Here is a 17,500-nt window from a genome sequence, read left to right as displayed (position 1 = left end):
CATTTGCCACTTTCGACCCAACAATTATCGATTGTACTGCGTCAATACGCAATCGCGCACGGCACCGGCCGAATAGTGTACTACTGCCGGGTGGTATTGCTGGCGGGTCTTTTGCGAGCCGCAAGGACCGTACCTAATCGAAATTAATGGCCAACCAGCCAGCCAGCCAGCCGGCGAACGTCAACTATTCCATTCTTGCAAAGTTTCGGTATCAAGATGGGAGCAATTCTTCGAAAACCCCTTTCATGCTCGTGAAAGTTTGTGCTATCGAGCACTTGACCTCAGGGGGCGATACCTGGTCCTACCTGCCTGGCCATACACACACACACGCACACACAGACGGGGCACGTGTACTTAAGGTCTCGAGGTTGGTTTAATAACCGCACACCTATTTAATAATGCATACCTAAATCAAACTTCATCGTCAGCGACAAACACACATTCACTCGGAGTTTCGTGCTGCTCGCTCTCTGCCGTCCTTATCGTCCTCGGCGATGGCCACATGGGGTTGGCCACAGAGAGATAGTTGTTTGTACGACAAGGATTCGATTAACTTTTGCCGGTAGGACCGGCTTCTTTCCGTGCACTGCCATCGCTCCTGACGTAACTACTTTATACCGAGCCCCGTAATCTGACATTATCCATTCTCGCGTGACAGTGACACACCGATTTCCGTTGGAGAAGGTCCTGGTCATGGTCCTGGCGCTGGTGTCCTCAAAAACAACTCTCTCTCTCTCTCGTTCAACTGTGTAACCATTGAGGGTGGCGCGGGAATTCGGTGGCATTGTATTTCCCGTGGAATATGCGGTCCTTGAAATGTTCGTGGCGCGTGTCGCCCGATTGAGCATTGAGAAAATTGTTGTTCATGTTTTCCATAATTTTCTCTTTCTTTTCCAGAACGCCCCAGACGCCATCACTGACCGGCCAAGCAGACAGACAGACAGGCAGACAGGCAACAGAGCCCGTCCATCAGCGGACTGTTGAGTTCTCTTGTATTTTTCGTCGAGACAGGTAAGTAATTAATACCGGATTGTAAATGTGATCGTCACCAGCCCCCACCGTCGGTGGGTTGACGGTAATTTGCTTAATATCTGAAGAGACGTAAACTAAAGCGGAGGGAAGGTCACAGCCGAGTTGCCTAAATTGTGCTAATGAATAAAGGTCTCAGCAGAGTGAAGTGTTAATTCGATTTTGTGTCAAATCATCCGGCGGCTGGTTGGCCAATCAACGTCCGCAAAAACGGTTTACAATCGGATTCCCGATTGAGAACCGACCAACCAACAAACCGTCGTTTCAATATCAATCTGTAAATTGTCTTTAAAAGCTTTAATTCAATTTAACTCAACACCTCGCTGAAATGGATGACCCCTGAGGTTGATTCGTAAAACCACGGTGTGCCCACGCACACCTTGCTGCGGTGCGCTCCCCAAGGAGTGATAGATAATCCTTCTCGCGGATCGGGCGCCCACAACGAGGTCCATCTATCGGTCGTCCTATTAGTGTCCTATTCGATTCACATGCGCGCCCCTCGAGCCTCGAGCTTGTCGCGTGCGCTCGTTGAGAGGATTAGAAAAATCGATAACCAAAAAGCCATGCTTCCGACGCCGCCACCACCGCCGCCGCCGCGGCCACAGAGTGAGCTCATATTGTGTCAGAAGTCCTGCCACTCAATAAGGCCACAAAGCGCGAGGTGGCAGCTCAAAGCCTACAATTCCGCGCGCGCGTGTGTGTGTGTATGTACCGTGAAGTCGACGTTTTGGGAACGATTTTCCATCGCGAGTCCTCGCGCGGCGGCCGCTAACGAAGGGCTTGTCAGGACCTGTCGGTTGTCGGCTGTCGCCACGACCACGCCACGACCACGACATCGCATTCATTAATCAAATTCCTAAACCGCAAAAGGCCACGCCAGCGCCGACGCTGTCCGGGGATGATGGCGCCGTCGATGGAAGGTGTTGGCGTTGGCGTCGATTGGTGTCAAAGTGTGGCAAACGAGGGGAAGGTGGGGGGGCCGACACTCTTTAACGAACCCAATTACCGGGGAGGTCCCGCGAAAGCAGAAGGTGACACTCTGGCTGTGAGCGCACTTGCCGTAGGTACTACTACTAGCCCGGTGGCCATGATGGTGTAGCGCGATCGACGAAACATATTTCACCGCAGCCGCCATTCGCGCTGTTGTTGCGATCCACGTCAACACCATCGATCACTAAATCGATGGCCGCGGGTTTTTCGGCAGGGCCTATGAGAGAGGCCCGGAAAGCAAGGCCAGACCACACACACACAATCTGTGCCATCAATGCATAATGAAGGCATCGATCGCGTCGTGAGTTGTGCGCGCGATATTTTCATGATGTGTTCTGGTGAAAGAGGAGGCGGCCTATGCTATAGACCTCGACACGCCCGCGACGCAGCAACTATCGCATCGATTTATGTCTGCTCGTCATCACTCTCAACGGCAGCGACGGGCGGCTTTCGGGGGTTTTGCCGCTGCAAGGTTAGCGGGAGCATTCGTTATTCGTGTTACGGTGGTCCATTTTCCGTTTCGCTGCTTTTAACACAGACGAGGACGGGGCGGCGGACATATCGAGAGCAAGGTTCAGGATTTGTTTTGGGGGCGCATTATTTTTCGCGGCCGTCCACGAGTTCCACGAGTTGTTTTGTGGAACTTTGTGGTTATGGATCTGGATGGTTCGCGCCTTGCGTTCCTGCATCGGACCCACACGAAGGCAGGATTCCGTCAGTAAAGCTTCTCCAGAGTAAAGTCTAAAAGGATTAAGAACCAAAAATAGCGTTCCTTTTCTTGGCGCCACCAAAAGAAACCGTGCAGCAGCAGCAGCTGCCGTGTGCGTGCGGTTTGCGGTTGCGACTTCCGGTGCAAGAGCCGATCCCCGACGCTATTTCTGGCATCAACTTGTGCTGTTAGCGGCCCTTACCTTGTGTTTATCAAATATATGATTTATCGATGGCTTACTACGACGAGCAACCGAACAACACCAGGCACCACTCGCTGTGTAAGTTGAAGCAGGCTAAGACTCCAATAAAGATGGATGCTTCTTGGAGTTTTTCGTTTTCTTTCAGACTTCAAAATGAGCCATTTCACCCCAGGGACCCCTACACTCGACTCAACCATTTCTGACGGCTTTCCCGGACCCCCGAACCTGCCGATAGGCGGTTTTATGATGTTCCTCCGCCCTGTTGGACATTGTTTGACGCAAAATGGGCCGTGTGTGTGTGTGTGGAATACATTAGGAAAGGGGCAAATTTATGCTGGTCGCGGGGCTTTGGTATTTGGGATTTTCCAGAATCGAAGCTTATCTTCTTGGTAACTCGGATCTCCCAGCGTTCGGTCGATCGGTACGCGAGGGTTACATGCTCTATCACTCGGTCGGGCACAGATAATCGATCATGCATCATCTAGCATTTGTGTTTTGTTCTGATTCTTTTAGGAAAAGCACAAAGGAAAATCGATCGAGAAAAACTACAATACACACGCACACAGATACCCCAGGGTGTGGCGTTAGCAACCGAAGCACAACCGATACCGCGAGTTGCGAAAGACGACGAAACGAACGGAAGAATCCTTCTCCCGGGCGAATGCTGTTGTGGCAGCATAATTTACATTCCTCCGTCGGCTGCCAGGCCCCATCCCCCTGTGCTCCTGCCAGTGGGAAGCAGAGTCCTTCGAGCGATACTAAAGTTCCACAAAAGGAACCTTTGCCGCCGGTTTCGAACGAGAAGGAGTTTTCCGAGGAAACGATTTTCCCTTTTCTGTCGGCGAGAGATTAGCCAGAACCGGGTGGGTAGAGCGATGATCGGCAACAAAAGGCTCTGGTTCTGGCCATAAAACCCCCCCCAGGACGGGGGGGTGTTGAGGCTAGCACGAACGCATAAATTGTTTCTCTTCTCAGACACAACGCTGCCCGTTTAGTAGCCCTCCACGGAATGGACCACTAGCGCGCGGGGCGTGGTTTGTTCTTTTTTCGGACCCTTGGACGAAGAGAGTGTCCACCGAAGTGTGGAGTGGGTTTTGCTATTGTGTTTCGTTTCTGTTATCGCGCTACTGTTGAAAATGTATTAGCGAAAGTCCTTTCATTACTTTCCCCTTTGGTTTCGCTGCGGCGTTCAGCGCGTGTTCAATGTAGAGTGAACATAAATTAATTGGGACATAATACCTCCCCGGAGCGCCAGAGAGCGATGACTTCGGGACACGTTCCAAAGGCATGAAGTTTTGGGGCGGGGTGAGGCCAAAAAAATGATAGGATTAGCAAAAGCGAAACATTCGCTCCTTGTCCATTACAATCGCACGTTGGCACGTTTTTTATGCAAAATATACATCTAAAACCTGCTGCTGCTGCTCCGGACGGTTGGTCGGTTGCCGTCCTCGTCAGTGGCACATTGTATTTGCACACGACACTCGGAAACTCGGTTGCACCACGTTATGAGACACGTTTCACGGTTGGAAAGCGACGCAGCGCGAATAACGCACAAACGTGGCCAACAGCCGCAAGCCGCCCCCGGGGTTTGGCCGACGGCTACAAGGTGATGGTGTACACTATACACAAACCATCTGCAACTGCAACACCTTCCAAGCATAAATGTGATAAATAGCCAAGAGAAAGAGAGAGAGAGAGCACGAACGCAAGGTGAGTAGTGCGCTCCTTCATCAACACCTGTCTAGAAGCTAGAAGAGAGAGGCACACCAGACAAACAGACCGTCGGCGACGACGACAACGACGACGACGCAGCACGACAACGACGATGAAGGATCGCGTCTCCGTGTCATCACGCGGTGATGCGGACGAAAATAACAAAACAGAACCGGAAGCTCTCTTGGGAAGGAGCAGGAAACACTTGTGTTTCCCCGGTTCGTACCTCGCCTCAGGCCAGGTGTCGTGGAAGAAAATGGTTTCCGGTTGAACACAGACACCGTGGCGCACACCGTGGTCAACGGATCCCGGGACGAATGATGACGTCAGCACCGCGGATACAGCAGCAACGTGTACAGCATATCAGAAGCATAGTTTTTTTTTGCTATCGCTCAAGGGATCGATCACCACCGTGCACTCCCGGTGCATTGGACCAATATTTCGGATCCGAAGCCACCGGAGATAGAAACAGGTTGTGTACTACATCCTCCCCCCCTCGGGCACATCCTGACACGCTGCTGGGGCGTACATCGATTATAAAATCCAATTTATTACGTTCGATCATCGATCGGAGGAAGGGTAGCAGCTGGCTTGGTATCCGATGGTATCCGGGAGTTCCGTCCCGTTTCGGGTGGACGATGCCATCCGGCGCCCGGGACGGAGTAAAGGCTCGTGATGGCCATTCCACGGGATAAAATCTATTATACTCGCCACCGCCGTCCGTCGTACCTCCACTGTGACCCGGGGGCGTTGGCGCAACATGGAAAGTTGGAACGGTTATTTAAAACGAAAATTTATCGCCCTCGACCACGTGTGTGTGTGTATGGCTATGTGGCCGTGTGGGGAAGGTCAGCTAGGTATGGACGAAGCCTCCTACTAGGAGCCTTTTTCGGTAGATTTTTCTCCATTTTATGACTCGCGTTATGCTTTTCCGTCGCGCAATAATTTCTACTTGTACCCCGCGGGTTCACCTTCCCCCCCAAGCAGGGTGCGTGTGCGTCCGGAGGGGCTTGTTATAGTTGCCGGAATGGAACCAGGGCGGTGTGTGTGTGTGTGTAATCGAGTGGAAAAAGGCGGCCAGACGTATGGAGAGCGAGTAAGTGGAGGGACGTTGATTTATGGTAGAAGGTGTACACCCCCCGTATATTGTGCGGGATGTGTGTGTCCTTTTCTGACTTTCCAGGTTGGTTGGTTCCGTCCACCAACCTCGGCTTCGGTGGCCTGGGAATGCCATACACTCCCAGTATTTGATACATATTTTTGAGAGAAAGTTGTGAAAGTTGGCAGTGGAAAAGTGGTGGAAATTGCAAGCTAATTCCTAGACAAAAGAAAGCGACAAAAACGGTTCGAAACATAATCCGTCCCACGGTAATGACCGGCATATGTGTTTGTCGTAGCAAGGAACCCCGAGAAGAGTATCCGCCCACGGCAGGGATGTAGGAGAAGTCAAAATATGAGTTTCTCTTCCTGCAACAATGCCCCGGTGCCATTCTTCCTGGCTGTGGAATCTGTACTCGGTGAGGTCCCGGGGGCGCTCAGCACACATAGTTTTACATTCACCGGTCACCGGCCACCGGGGGTTGTGCCGGCATAAAATAAAAAAAAAGCGGGAAAAATATGAAATGAGGAAAAAGGGTCCATAATTCAATTACCGTATGATGATGGTTTCGGATCCCCTGCCACGGATCATTTGGTCTTGTTTTGTGCGAAGATGTGTCGGGGAAAACGGAAATCGCTCCACGGCTCCTCTAGCAAGATGTTTCTCTGCACAAACCTTCCTTTCCCTTTTTTTTGCTTCGTGCTGGTTGGCAAATCAAAAGCGACAGTTGGATGAAATCCGCCCGTTTGCTAGTAGGAGGGGGAAGGGGGCGCTTTAGAGCAGGACTTCTGGTCAGCAGAAAAGGAAGCCAACAAAACCCGGGAGTCCCACAACCCACCCGGGGGGGCCGGGGGCCTAAAACTCGTTCGGAAGTCGAGGGATCAAAGAAATGTTATTCCTTCGGCTCGGTTGTGTACGTCCAAAGGGTGTACCTCAACCATTTCGCACGCTCGTCCTTTCGTCCCCATTCCGTCGATGGGGAGGATTGACCGTAAAAACGTGCGACCGAAGCGCGGCCGACCTTTCGGGCGTCTTCCGTTGTGTGGTTGACATGCACCACCGGCGGGTTGGAAATCTTTAAGATGTAGCTCCTGCTTCTGCGAATCCTTCCCACGCAGGTGACTTGAACAGTCTTTGTGTAAGTGTGTGTGGGTGGACTACGACAACGAATCGATGAGACAATGGCTTGGCGGTTCCTTGGGCCCTTCCGTAACAAGACGCTCGCTCGTTTTGTAGCGATAGCAACGGCAACAAAGCGAAGGGCCGCAGGAGAGAGAGAGAGAAACGGAGATAAAGAGTTGACTTGAGGAGGTCAGAGGCATCATAGACAGAAACCATCCTCCGTTAAGCTTGCCTTTGGCAGACAACAGCAGGAGGACGTTTCACAAAACCCGTGCGCACGGTTCCCGTGTTTGTGACAGGATATCTAATCCTTCTGCTCTTCGGTTCGGTTCATCGCTGAGTCACGGGAGAAGAGTGACTTTGACTTGAGGAGAGGTCGTAACAGTAGCGTTCGTCTGGTGCGGAACAAATCCTGCCAATGACCGTCGCCAGCTGTCGTTCGTCCATCGTCCTTACCTTCCTTGGAGCGATAGAGTGAAGCTTTATCTTAAGGTATTTCTGCCACTGTTACTCCCGTATCTCGGACGCACCAGTTAGCAATTATTTGTGCTCGACATGCGAGGATAGGCGGATGCAATAATCCTCGCGCTGGCTGGCCCCGAGGACGAATGCTATTCGCGTCGCATCCGGTATCCTCCCGGTCCGTGGGGTTCGTCCGTTGGTTTGATGAGCTTTTCCGTACTCGACATAATATTCTCCACCTCAATAAACCTTTTTAATGATCCTTCGTCCTTTTACCGTGACTGTGCGTCAATCGAGAAGAGGAAAAACGATGAGAGAGAGAGAAAGAGAGATACCCTGCGTCTGCCAACGACCGCCAAGTAGTGGTACTCACCTTAAGAGCTTAATTAGTGAGCATTACGGTCTTTTCATAGTATTCCGCTATAGTTTCATGATGCCACGTAAACGAGCGCTGCACTGGTGAGATAGTCATTGAATTGACGCGATATGTATGTGGCATGGGATGCATCAGTGCCGGATCGATTCGACAGATACAGTGGGAAGGAGGACATGTGGATCGCTAAACTTTCCCATTAGACTCTCTTTGACATGCACCTGCGAAGCATCATTAGAAGAGCATACCATGTGCGACATAAAGTTTACTATTCTTTGAAAACCCCATTTATCATTCGAAGTAACATCTCGACCGGAAAAGCTTTTCAAATATTTGAATGATACTCCAGCTCCCGCTTCTGCGGAGAGAGCGAGATCCAGGGCATCTCGTGTATTGGGGGCTATTTTTATGCCCGGGGCCACATCGTATCAAAGCCTGTTTTCCTCCCTTTTTTTCCTAGCGAAAACAAAACCAACAAAAAAGAAGAAAAAAGAACCGAAGCGAGGATGCAATGGTCCTACTTTCCAGCTTGTTCTCGTACCTGCCACACCGGAGTCGTCGTTGATATCAAACCTGCTTGCTTCCACGCCACTGGCTGCCATCAAGCTTCATCACGTTCCAGGGCATCAGTTTTGTGTCCCTTTGGTCATAAATGCGCCCACCATTCTCGCCTGGCTCTCTTGGCCGGCAAACGGCAAAACGGAAAGCAAGCAAATAAAAAATTGAAACCACCACAAACATTCACCGTTCGTTCGTTCCCCCTTCCCTTATACTACATTCCTCGCCTTTCGCCTCATCGACGAAACTTGGAGACATTTTCACTTCGCTCGGATGACATTTTCACCGACCGGAGCGACCGGAGAACCGGACCGACCGGAGCGAGAAGTGCTTTCGCTCGACCGATCGACCTGGATTTTTATCCATGGCGACATTTACACACGCGGGGTGTCCTTCCAGGCCCGCGGGGGCCAAGCACCAGCCAAGGCGTCAAGTTCGTCGATACCACCGTGACCTGGGGTACCGGTGGTGTTTATGCTTCCGGCTATCGGCAGAGATCCGATGTGACAAGATGCTGTAGCATCCGCACCAACAACACACCTGCCGAACCGAACCGAAGCGCCCGGCCTGTTTATAAATAAGTTGATAGGAAAAATGCTGTTTACGCGAGCGTTATCGGGCCACAGTGTGACCTTTGCTGCTGTTCCTGGTGGAAAGTCGGAATCGCCTTACTGTACCTTTCGAGGTGACGGTGAAGATTTCGTAAAAAAAAAGGTTGGATCCTGGAGTCACATTTTGCCAAACCGTCCAGTACCTTCACATAAACAACGTTTTCTGCACGGGGCACGGGGAAGCTCGTGCCAGTCTTGTTTGCACGAGGATAGTGATAATTTCATTTGACATCAAGCTAATGGAATGGCAGCTCGAAACCAATCGAATCACGCTTCGTCAAATCACGGGCTTCTAGGTGCTTATCCCCAACCTCCCGGTAGCAGGCACCAGTACCACGACCTGCTGCTGCTGCTGCTGCGTGGCTCGTGCCACCGTACAAGTCCAAGTGAATCATTTATTCCTGCACCAGCAGTGCAGCCTCGAGGGAGGAGGCCCTGGGAACGATCTGGGTGAAATTGAATATCGATCGCAAATCATTTGCCGCAACGAACGACCGGAGAAGCATCGAGGGAACATCTCCGGTCGGTTGGTACAGTTTTTCCGACAAGTCTCACCACACTGGTGAGGCAATGTGTAATGCATTGGAAAATTGTGTTGCAGTAGCAGCAGCAGCAGCAGCAGCAGCAGCAAGGACATTACGACAACGGTACCTCGGGAGGAGACTCGTGCAAATTGGATGCGGTTTTTGTGTGGAAAGTAGTTCAACGCTATGCCCGCAACCTATGCCCTGGAGGCGCTCCCTAGAATGCCGAGTGTTTTAAGCCTTTAAAAGCGATTATGAGTTTGACATTCTGTGTCTTCGAAATGGGTTTGGAATCGGCCGATACGATTGAAGGATAAAATAGAGCCCCGCAAGCCCACAGGAGGGAGGACCCTTTGTAGTGCTTGCTTTACGGCCGCAATTACTTGAAGCGTGATCCAATCAAGCATGACATTCGATTGGAGTGACGATGGCCATAGAGGATTGGTCTGGTGGTCGTCCAAGAGTAAATATTGATTTTCATCCGTATGCCTCGCTTCAAAAAAGGGACCACATCAGGACATCAGGACATGCGACAGAGAGATATGGTGCTGATGTGCTGCTCCGAAAACCAACCGACACAACCGATGTGTGTGTGTGCACACATAGAGAATGTGAAACTTTGTGTCAACTTTCAACCAAAGAATGGCTACTGGCCGTCACATGCGATCCGTTGTTGTTCATGTTGTTGACGCGAGGGCTGGCCCGGTGCTCGATGCTTGTGGTATCTGTGACACTGCACTCGACCACCGGAGTGGACTCCCGTAGGAAATTAATGGCGCATAGTGATGACCATAGATGGCCAGCAAAGGATGAAAACCAACCGTTCGGGACACACACACACACATACACTCCGAGAGTAGTATTACGCGTGCTCTGCTGTTCGTGGCACTATCGAGAACAGAGAGTACATTGTGATGCAGCCTGGCGCAAACATGCACTTCCCCGGACAATAAAAGGTGCATCAGCGTGCGCACCCGCGCTAGTGTGTGTGTGTGTGTGTGTTTTTCTGTGGAAATGAATCAACGTTAGGCGTTAGTGATGTGCCTCCTACCGGGTGGCAGGCTGGCTGGCTGGTGAACCATAAATAAGAACGGTAAATACATAAATAAATACGCAATATAGGAACCTCCTGCTGCTGCTGCTTGTACGGAAATGAATGTGCGAAGCAGCAGCAGCTACTGTAGCAGAGCTGTCCCTCGACTCCCCAAAAAATAAAAATCCAAGAGAAACTTGTCCATCGATCCTTGCGTATCCTTGTATACGCGTATCCTTGTATACGGAGTATCCTTGCGGCTTGAACAGAAACTCCACCACCGACATACATTCCGTGGCGCCTTCCTGCCTCCCCGGGGATGATGCCACAAAAGGGCAGCCACTTTTCGTCCAGAGGCCAGAGCCGGAACCGTCGAATGCTGCATCACGAGCTGCTGGCGGAGCGTTCATTGGCTACGGGGTCGAGTGCCCTTGGGGCTTTCATATGGTTGCTGCAGCCTTAAAAAACGGTGCAAACATGAAGCTACTAGTGAGAGCGGACGAGAACTCTGGTCGGTCGGTTGGTCATCTCCAATCCTCTTCGAACTCGCTCCTACCTTTCTCTATCTCTCTTGTTCTCTGAGGGCGGTCAATACACGGTGGCATGCTCAAGAGTAGCCAGCAGCGCGCCAGAATGAGTTTTTGTGTTTGCAAGTCATCGGGAAAATGTATATATGTGTGTGCGGGTGTGTGTATGTGTAGTCCTTGTTGTTCGGGAGTGATTTGGGATGAGTGCGCAAAGGGAGGGCTGCAGCATAAAAAAAAGAAACACTCTTCAATCTCCGTATTACACAACACAATATAAGTAGAGACTGCTGCTGCTGTTATTGCTGCTGCTGCAACACGATGAACCAAATCAGATCGCGCAAGCGATGATCGATTTTTTGCTGCTTCGGACACTCTCTGCTGTGCTGCTGATGCACAATATGAATTTCAGCATTTTCAGCTTCATCGTCGGCGAGAGAGTATCGATTGATTTGATTAAGTGCACTGGCACGTAATCGTATCCTATATACGATTTGCATAACCCACTTGCTTGTTCCCGTGTGGCGTGGCGTAGTTCTATTTTTAGCCCCAATCTCGATTGGCATATCCCTCAGCTCGAGCTCAGCGCTTATCCAGTGCTTTAGTGTGGATCGTGGCGATAGGATGCGCTCCATTGGATCGTCAAATGGCTTCTCGCTTTTGCTGGGTGAGGAAGGGCTGTGTGTTTTTCGGGAAAGTGTCAAGACACTGGAAGGAGTTGGTACTGTTTTATGCAAGATTCAAATTACCGCCCCTCCCCCCTCCCCCCTGGTAAATCAATCCAGGCGAAGAAAATCGAAAAACTTCGCCCAATTGGGCCGCAAGCTGCAAAGTAATGCTTCGTAACTCAAACCAATCTAAATGTTTGGCCAAAGCAAACTTTCTTCTCCTTTCGTTTCGGTCGGTGGCCAACAAACGGTTCTTCTCTAGTGCTCGTGGTGGGCCGTACGGCTCCAGGGCGACGATGGCATGGGTTGGGATTGGTTTCCGTTTGGCCATTTGAGTTGTCGTGTCGTGGCTTGTTTTTGTTGCTTTCGCATGGTTGCACACAGACTATCTCACCATTTCTCCCTTTTGCCGGCTTTGTCTTGTCGCCTATTTACTGCGGTTGAAGTTTACTTTCCGTTCCAGGACAACCGGGGTCCGCCCATCCCCGTGCATGCATATCCTTGATTGATGTTCAAACCGAGCACAATCGACCCTTCCGACCGGGGGCAGAGATAAATCAATGTCGATCAACTAAAAGCAGGGCGAGCGGTTGGTCGCGCTGCGACTGCGAGTGTGAGTCTTGTTACACCGGAAATAGAAATACCACATAAGCGACCCCGAAACGTACGTGCCCCAGCATTTCGCCCCCCGAAAAAACCACCGCAAACGGCAAACGCAAATAAAAACATTCGACTTTTCGCTGCGGCTCTTGGGTTTGTTTTTTTTTTTTTGCAACGGGTTTTGTGTCGCCGCACGGTGTGACCGTCAATGGACCGAAAATTACATTCACCTCACACCGTGTGGCACGCCCTGAGGAGCAAGCAAGTAGGAGTGTAACACAAACAAACCATAACCGTGTGCAAATGATTGAATATTGTGGCGCAATTTAAATATTTTATTCCACTTATTCTGCCACCGCAACCAATGCTGCTGCTGCTGCTGCTGCTGTTTGTGTGGTGGTGGTTAATGGGACCACGAATCAGTATGCTGCACTTCTACTTTTAGTAGAACTCTCATAATCGTTTTTGTATGTTTTTTTTGTGAACCGCTCGAAAGTCCTTTGACCCCTTTCGAGAGTCTGCCGGCAGCCAGCCCACACTCACTTCTGGTTCGAAATCTGCTCAGAGACAGTCTCAGTAAAGGTAGCGGAAAATTAATAACAAACAAACCCTGCATGATTAATGTGATTATGTTTCATGGTAATTAAAATGGAATAAATGGCAAATGCTCAATTCAGCTGGGGCTCGCTGCATACCCGGATCGGTTGCTGCTGCTGCTGCTGTAGGGGACACTCAATGGGCACTTCTGTTCCCGGAGTTGCTCGCGAAAATACTCGTTCACGATGCAACACGATGCACCGCCCTATCCGCTCTCTCTTCTTCAATTTGATTGCAAATGAATGTGAAATTGGTGGCCGCAACAATGCGATAAACTAGTTGCAATGAACAAATTAAAATTGTCCAGCCATGTCCAGACCGGACAACTCTCCCTCCCGGGGGAGGACCGCTCGCTGGTTCACACCTCCCGCCAAATGGGGGATGATGTTTCATTTGTGATGTTCTCTGGATGCGCCATTATGCGCCACTGTTGCGTATGCAATTACAGCAATCATACATGAACATCGAATGAAAAGACCAACACTCTTCTCTCTCTCTCTCTCTCTGACCCCTCGTCGCAGCGAGATAATGCAGGTTGAGTAGATTATGATGGCTACATTTGATGTTTTACCCTCCCTTAATCACCTGTTTGGTTGTTGTCGCTGTCGCCTAGTAAAGAGCTAGCGTGTGTTGGTTTTTGGGATCGTGTGACTTCGACAACATTCTGATACAGGAGCGCACCAAGGGGGCCCGGTGCGCTCTCTGCTGTTCTGTCGGATGGATCGATAGGAAAATCCGGAAACGCCGCACCGGACAAGCGCTCTGAAAATTGCTGTCGCCTAAGTCATTTATCAAACTGCTTGGTGGTGGACCTTTGGTGCGGGATTATACCCGAATTTTCCGAACAACAAATCTTCATTAAGAACCCAAGAACCCAATCATCGAAAATCGGAAAGGCAAAAAGGCGAAAGGTTTTTCTTTCAATCCCTCCACGCAAAACCATTAATCCTCATTCGAATCGTAGCATTCAATTAGCGCGTGATTCGGTTTGAGCACTTCATAATATGCTCGCTTCTTCTGCTGCTGCTGTTGTGGATCCTACTACTGCTTCTCCTTGTTCCCAGATATTCTGTTTAATTTTGAGAATGCAAGTGAAAGCGAGAGAACGTCCCAAAGATACGCGGCGATAGATCCCGAAAAAGCGATGGCGGCCACCACCGCTTTGAAGTGAACCATTTTACCCTCATCATCCACGCGGGCGGGCGTTCCATTAAGGGCCGAAAGTAACGCGATTACACATTACACACACACAGACACACAGTGCCGCGTAAAATAGACAACCAAATGGTGAACCTTTCCGGTCGCACGTTAGTCTAACTTTGAAAGGACCGAGTAATGTACATGCTAACCCAATTTTGCCTTCGTGCCGAGAACGGATCGCTGTGTCGAGGGAACGTTACGGTGCTTTACTCATTGGAATCGTCGCCACCGTCATGCTGCCAGCCGCATGTGTTGATTGGATGGGAGTGGTTCATTTATGCCAAAAAATTAATCTTCATCACACAGACGCACACACACACATCATCTCGCACGGCCCTTGGTTGGCGCTTAAAATCCTCGTGGAAGGACGCTTCCTGTCCGGTTCCTGTCCGGTCCTGTCGCTCCTGCTGGTTTTATGACGAAATCTCTTACAATATATTTGCCCGAACCCAGCACTCTGCATGACGTCCAGATCAAAGTGTTGCATATGATGCTGGCATGACCAAGCATGTCACGAGCCGTAAAATGGTTCCACTCTATAGGCGGCGGTCGTAGGGCGAGCAGAATTTCTGATTCGAGGTTTTTATAGATTAATTATCTCGACCTCGATTCCAACATCGTCCTCCTGCTGTGGGCCTGTGGTTGTGGCATGAAGAGCAATTACGATGGCATTCCAATGTCTTCGCCCTCTCGGGTAACCCGAAACCGGATCAACCCGTTCAGGGTTGCCGATAAGCATCGGAAAGGTCACGGCGAGAAGTGGGAGAGCAATCCATTCGAACTCTCTCCCCCTCCCCACGCTGACCGTATTCTAATTCATCCCCTAAAAGGGCTGGTTATACGCCCCATGGCCAGCACTCGATGACGATGGCGGTGTGTAAGGTTTAGGTCCTTAGTGTAAGCGACTACCGCCTGCGATGCTGGCTGCTATTCAATTGCTTCTGCCTGGTCCTCTCCTCTCTCGGTTACAGCATCCTTTCCTGTCGTTTACATACACCGCCTTCGAAGAACGTCATGCTGAGCTGCTTAATGAAGAGCCAGTCAGGACATCAATTTCGTATTATTTCGACCCAACCTTCGACCTTTACCGAAGCTGCCGAATTCCCATTATTTGACTCAATGAATCTGAAGAAAGATTCACCGGAAGGAATTCTTGGAAATGGTGCCTCTAGAAGCCCTTGTCCCGTTCACTTGCCGGTGTGCGGTGTCCTAAATCAGAAGCGATCAGAGAAGTATTCTCTGATGTAAATGATAGACCAACAGAACAATAGCTAATGTTCGTCGAATTCGAACCGAAACCGGAAAGATGATAAAAAGAAGAAAAAAATCGCTAAAATCCCTCGCCTCCCCCCCTCCCGATACGATGTCAAACAAAAGCACAACCGAGAGCACAGCAGATTGGAATGGATTTTGGGTTCATAAAATATTTGGAATGTTAAACTCGTTTCGAGAAACAATCGTAGACAATCCGGCGAAACAATACCGAATGCCGGCTGCTCGGTGCCGCTGATGTGGGTAGAAGAGAAGTCCTGTTACGTCTCGGATGATATGCGAATGGCGCCGGCATCGTATCGAGGCGGAACTCAATGTAAATAAGATACACATCAGCAACATATCGCATTTACACCATACCGCCGGCGCTTGCCCCCTTTCTGCTACTGCTGCTGTGACATTTGGAATATGGAATGAGCATCACAACCACAAGGCGGATGTGTTGGGCGGCTTTACTCCTCCCAGAATGGAGCGGAGCTCGTACAAGAGAATGGGGAATTGGTCCTGATGAATCCTTGGAAAATCCATGGAAATAGACACACCAGGGGCAGGGTGGAACTGGTTGTAAGAATGAAGAACGGTTTCACAAAGACATTAATTCCGACACGCTCCATGGATTCTACTCCCGGAACGGAACGGTTTTATGGCATCTATGAACTAGTACAGGGCCACCGAGAAGGGAGGGGAACGGATTCGATGCATTCATACCTGCTGCTCCGCCTGGTCTGATCTGTCTTGTCGACGTTTGGAAAGATGACAAAGTGATAAACAATTTATAGTTCGGTACCATCGGTCGTAAACGGGCTGCCAAGCATGGAACAGAATTCCCCCAGCAAGCCCAAAATGTGTCCAAAATGTTGTACGATAACAGTGCGACTATGTGTGGGTTGTGGCCAGGATCGTATGTAAATGCGACGGATTTGCAATGTAGATCCAATTGGATTAGAGAAGAGGGATATATGCTGTACGGCGAACCGGCAGCATCGTTGCTATTTGGAGCTATTTGGAGCTATTTTAGTACAGAAACCATGCATCACCATGCGCCTCCATTTCCAAAGTGTTACCGAGTGAGGTATCTGTCCATTGTAGAAGTGGAAACTTGTGGCGGATGCTGATGGTTTCCTTAAAATCACAAAGAACAGGACCCTCATCCGTGGAAACGGAATCACCTTCCACTCTATTCCGGTCTTGTAACGAATTCCCTCGGTTGTGCGTGTCCGGCATTGTAATGGCCAGATGCCTGAGGGTATTATTGCCATCATCGAGCGTTCGATCGATCGATCGAGTGTCCAAAAATATGTCAATGAAGGTGCGTGAACCAAAGAACAATGCTCCACAGGTCACGAGATTTGCATTCTTTGCCCGTGGAAGGTGCGCGCACCACCTTCCAATTTGTTCCATAATGGTGGTCACCAACAAATGGCGATCATCACCAACCGCGAGTGAGTTCCGAATGCCCTTCGGATGAAGAGCGACAGCGCGGAATCGAGCTGAGCGTGCAATAAAAAAGTTATGAACCACAGCAAATTTAATCACGCCGATAAAACCGTTATTTGAGCGCTCGTCAACGCGTCTGTCGTCGCCGCCCCCGCGTCGTCGACATTCTCTCGCCCTCGTAGGAGTTTATCCAATTTCCTACGGTCAAGCGGTGGTGGTGGTGCTGCTGCCGCTGGCCGCTAGCCGCTGGACAGCAGTTTGGAATTTCTGTGTTATATTTTCGATACTTATGGCACCAGCACCACCCCTACTCAGTACCAAAAACTGGTGACCAGACGCGTCCATCAGAGTTATGGCTCTGGGCCACGGCGTCAGTGTTGTTGTTGTTGTGGTGAGGTGAGCGTTGCGGTCACCTTCTTGCGGAAAGTTTTACCTCCGGGCATTCGGGCTGTTTAGTTGTTTGTTTAGGAGTACGAAGCGATGTCCTTTTGCAGCGCGCGCCCTTATTTTTTCGCTCTCTCTTTCTCTTTCTCTGTCGTCTGGCTGCTAAAGCCAGACCACATTAGTGTGCTGTGAGTGCTAAAGCCAGACCACATTACGCATACTTTATCAATAAGGTTTCAATTATGATAAAAGCATCCTGAGTCCAGCATCATCATCCCCATCATCAGCATATTCTGTCGCTTCATATTTGCCCGGCTCTTCATCGGTCTGCCGATGACAGTCGCACGCACACGCGGGGGATGAACAGAGCACCAACGCCTTATCACCACTTCC

The 17,500-nt window shown here is 50.3% G+C and overlaps 1 protein-coding gene across 3 annotated transcripts in view; it reads left to right on the top strand.

Moving 5' to 3' along the window:
- Positions 1-17,500, top strand: part of LOC125951628 (stress-activated protein kinase JNK) — a 48,788-nt gene that overhangs the window by 16,399 nt on the left and 14,889 nt on the right. For all 3 annotated transcript variants that reach the window (XM_049680590.1, XM_049680588.1, XM_049680589.1), the window contains exon 2: positions 898-1,011. The gene's annotated coding sequence lies outside the window, so the exon portion shown is untranslated. The remainder of the gene's footprint in view (positions 1-897; positions 1,012-17,500) is intronic.

Source organism: Anopheles darlingi, chromosome 2, assembly GCF_943734745.1.
Source record: "Anopheles darlingi chromosome 2, idAnoDarlMG_H_01, whole genome shotgun sequence".
In the NCBI taxonomy this organism is placed as follows: domain Eukaryota; kingdom Metazoa; phylum Arthropoda; class Insecta; order Diptera; family Culicidae; genus Anopheles; species Anopheles darlingi.
This window is presented reverse-complemented; position numbering and strand designations above follow the sequence as displayed.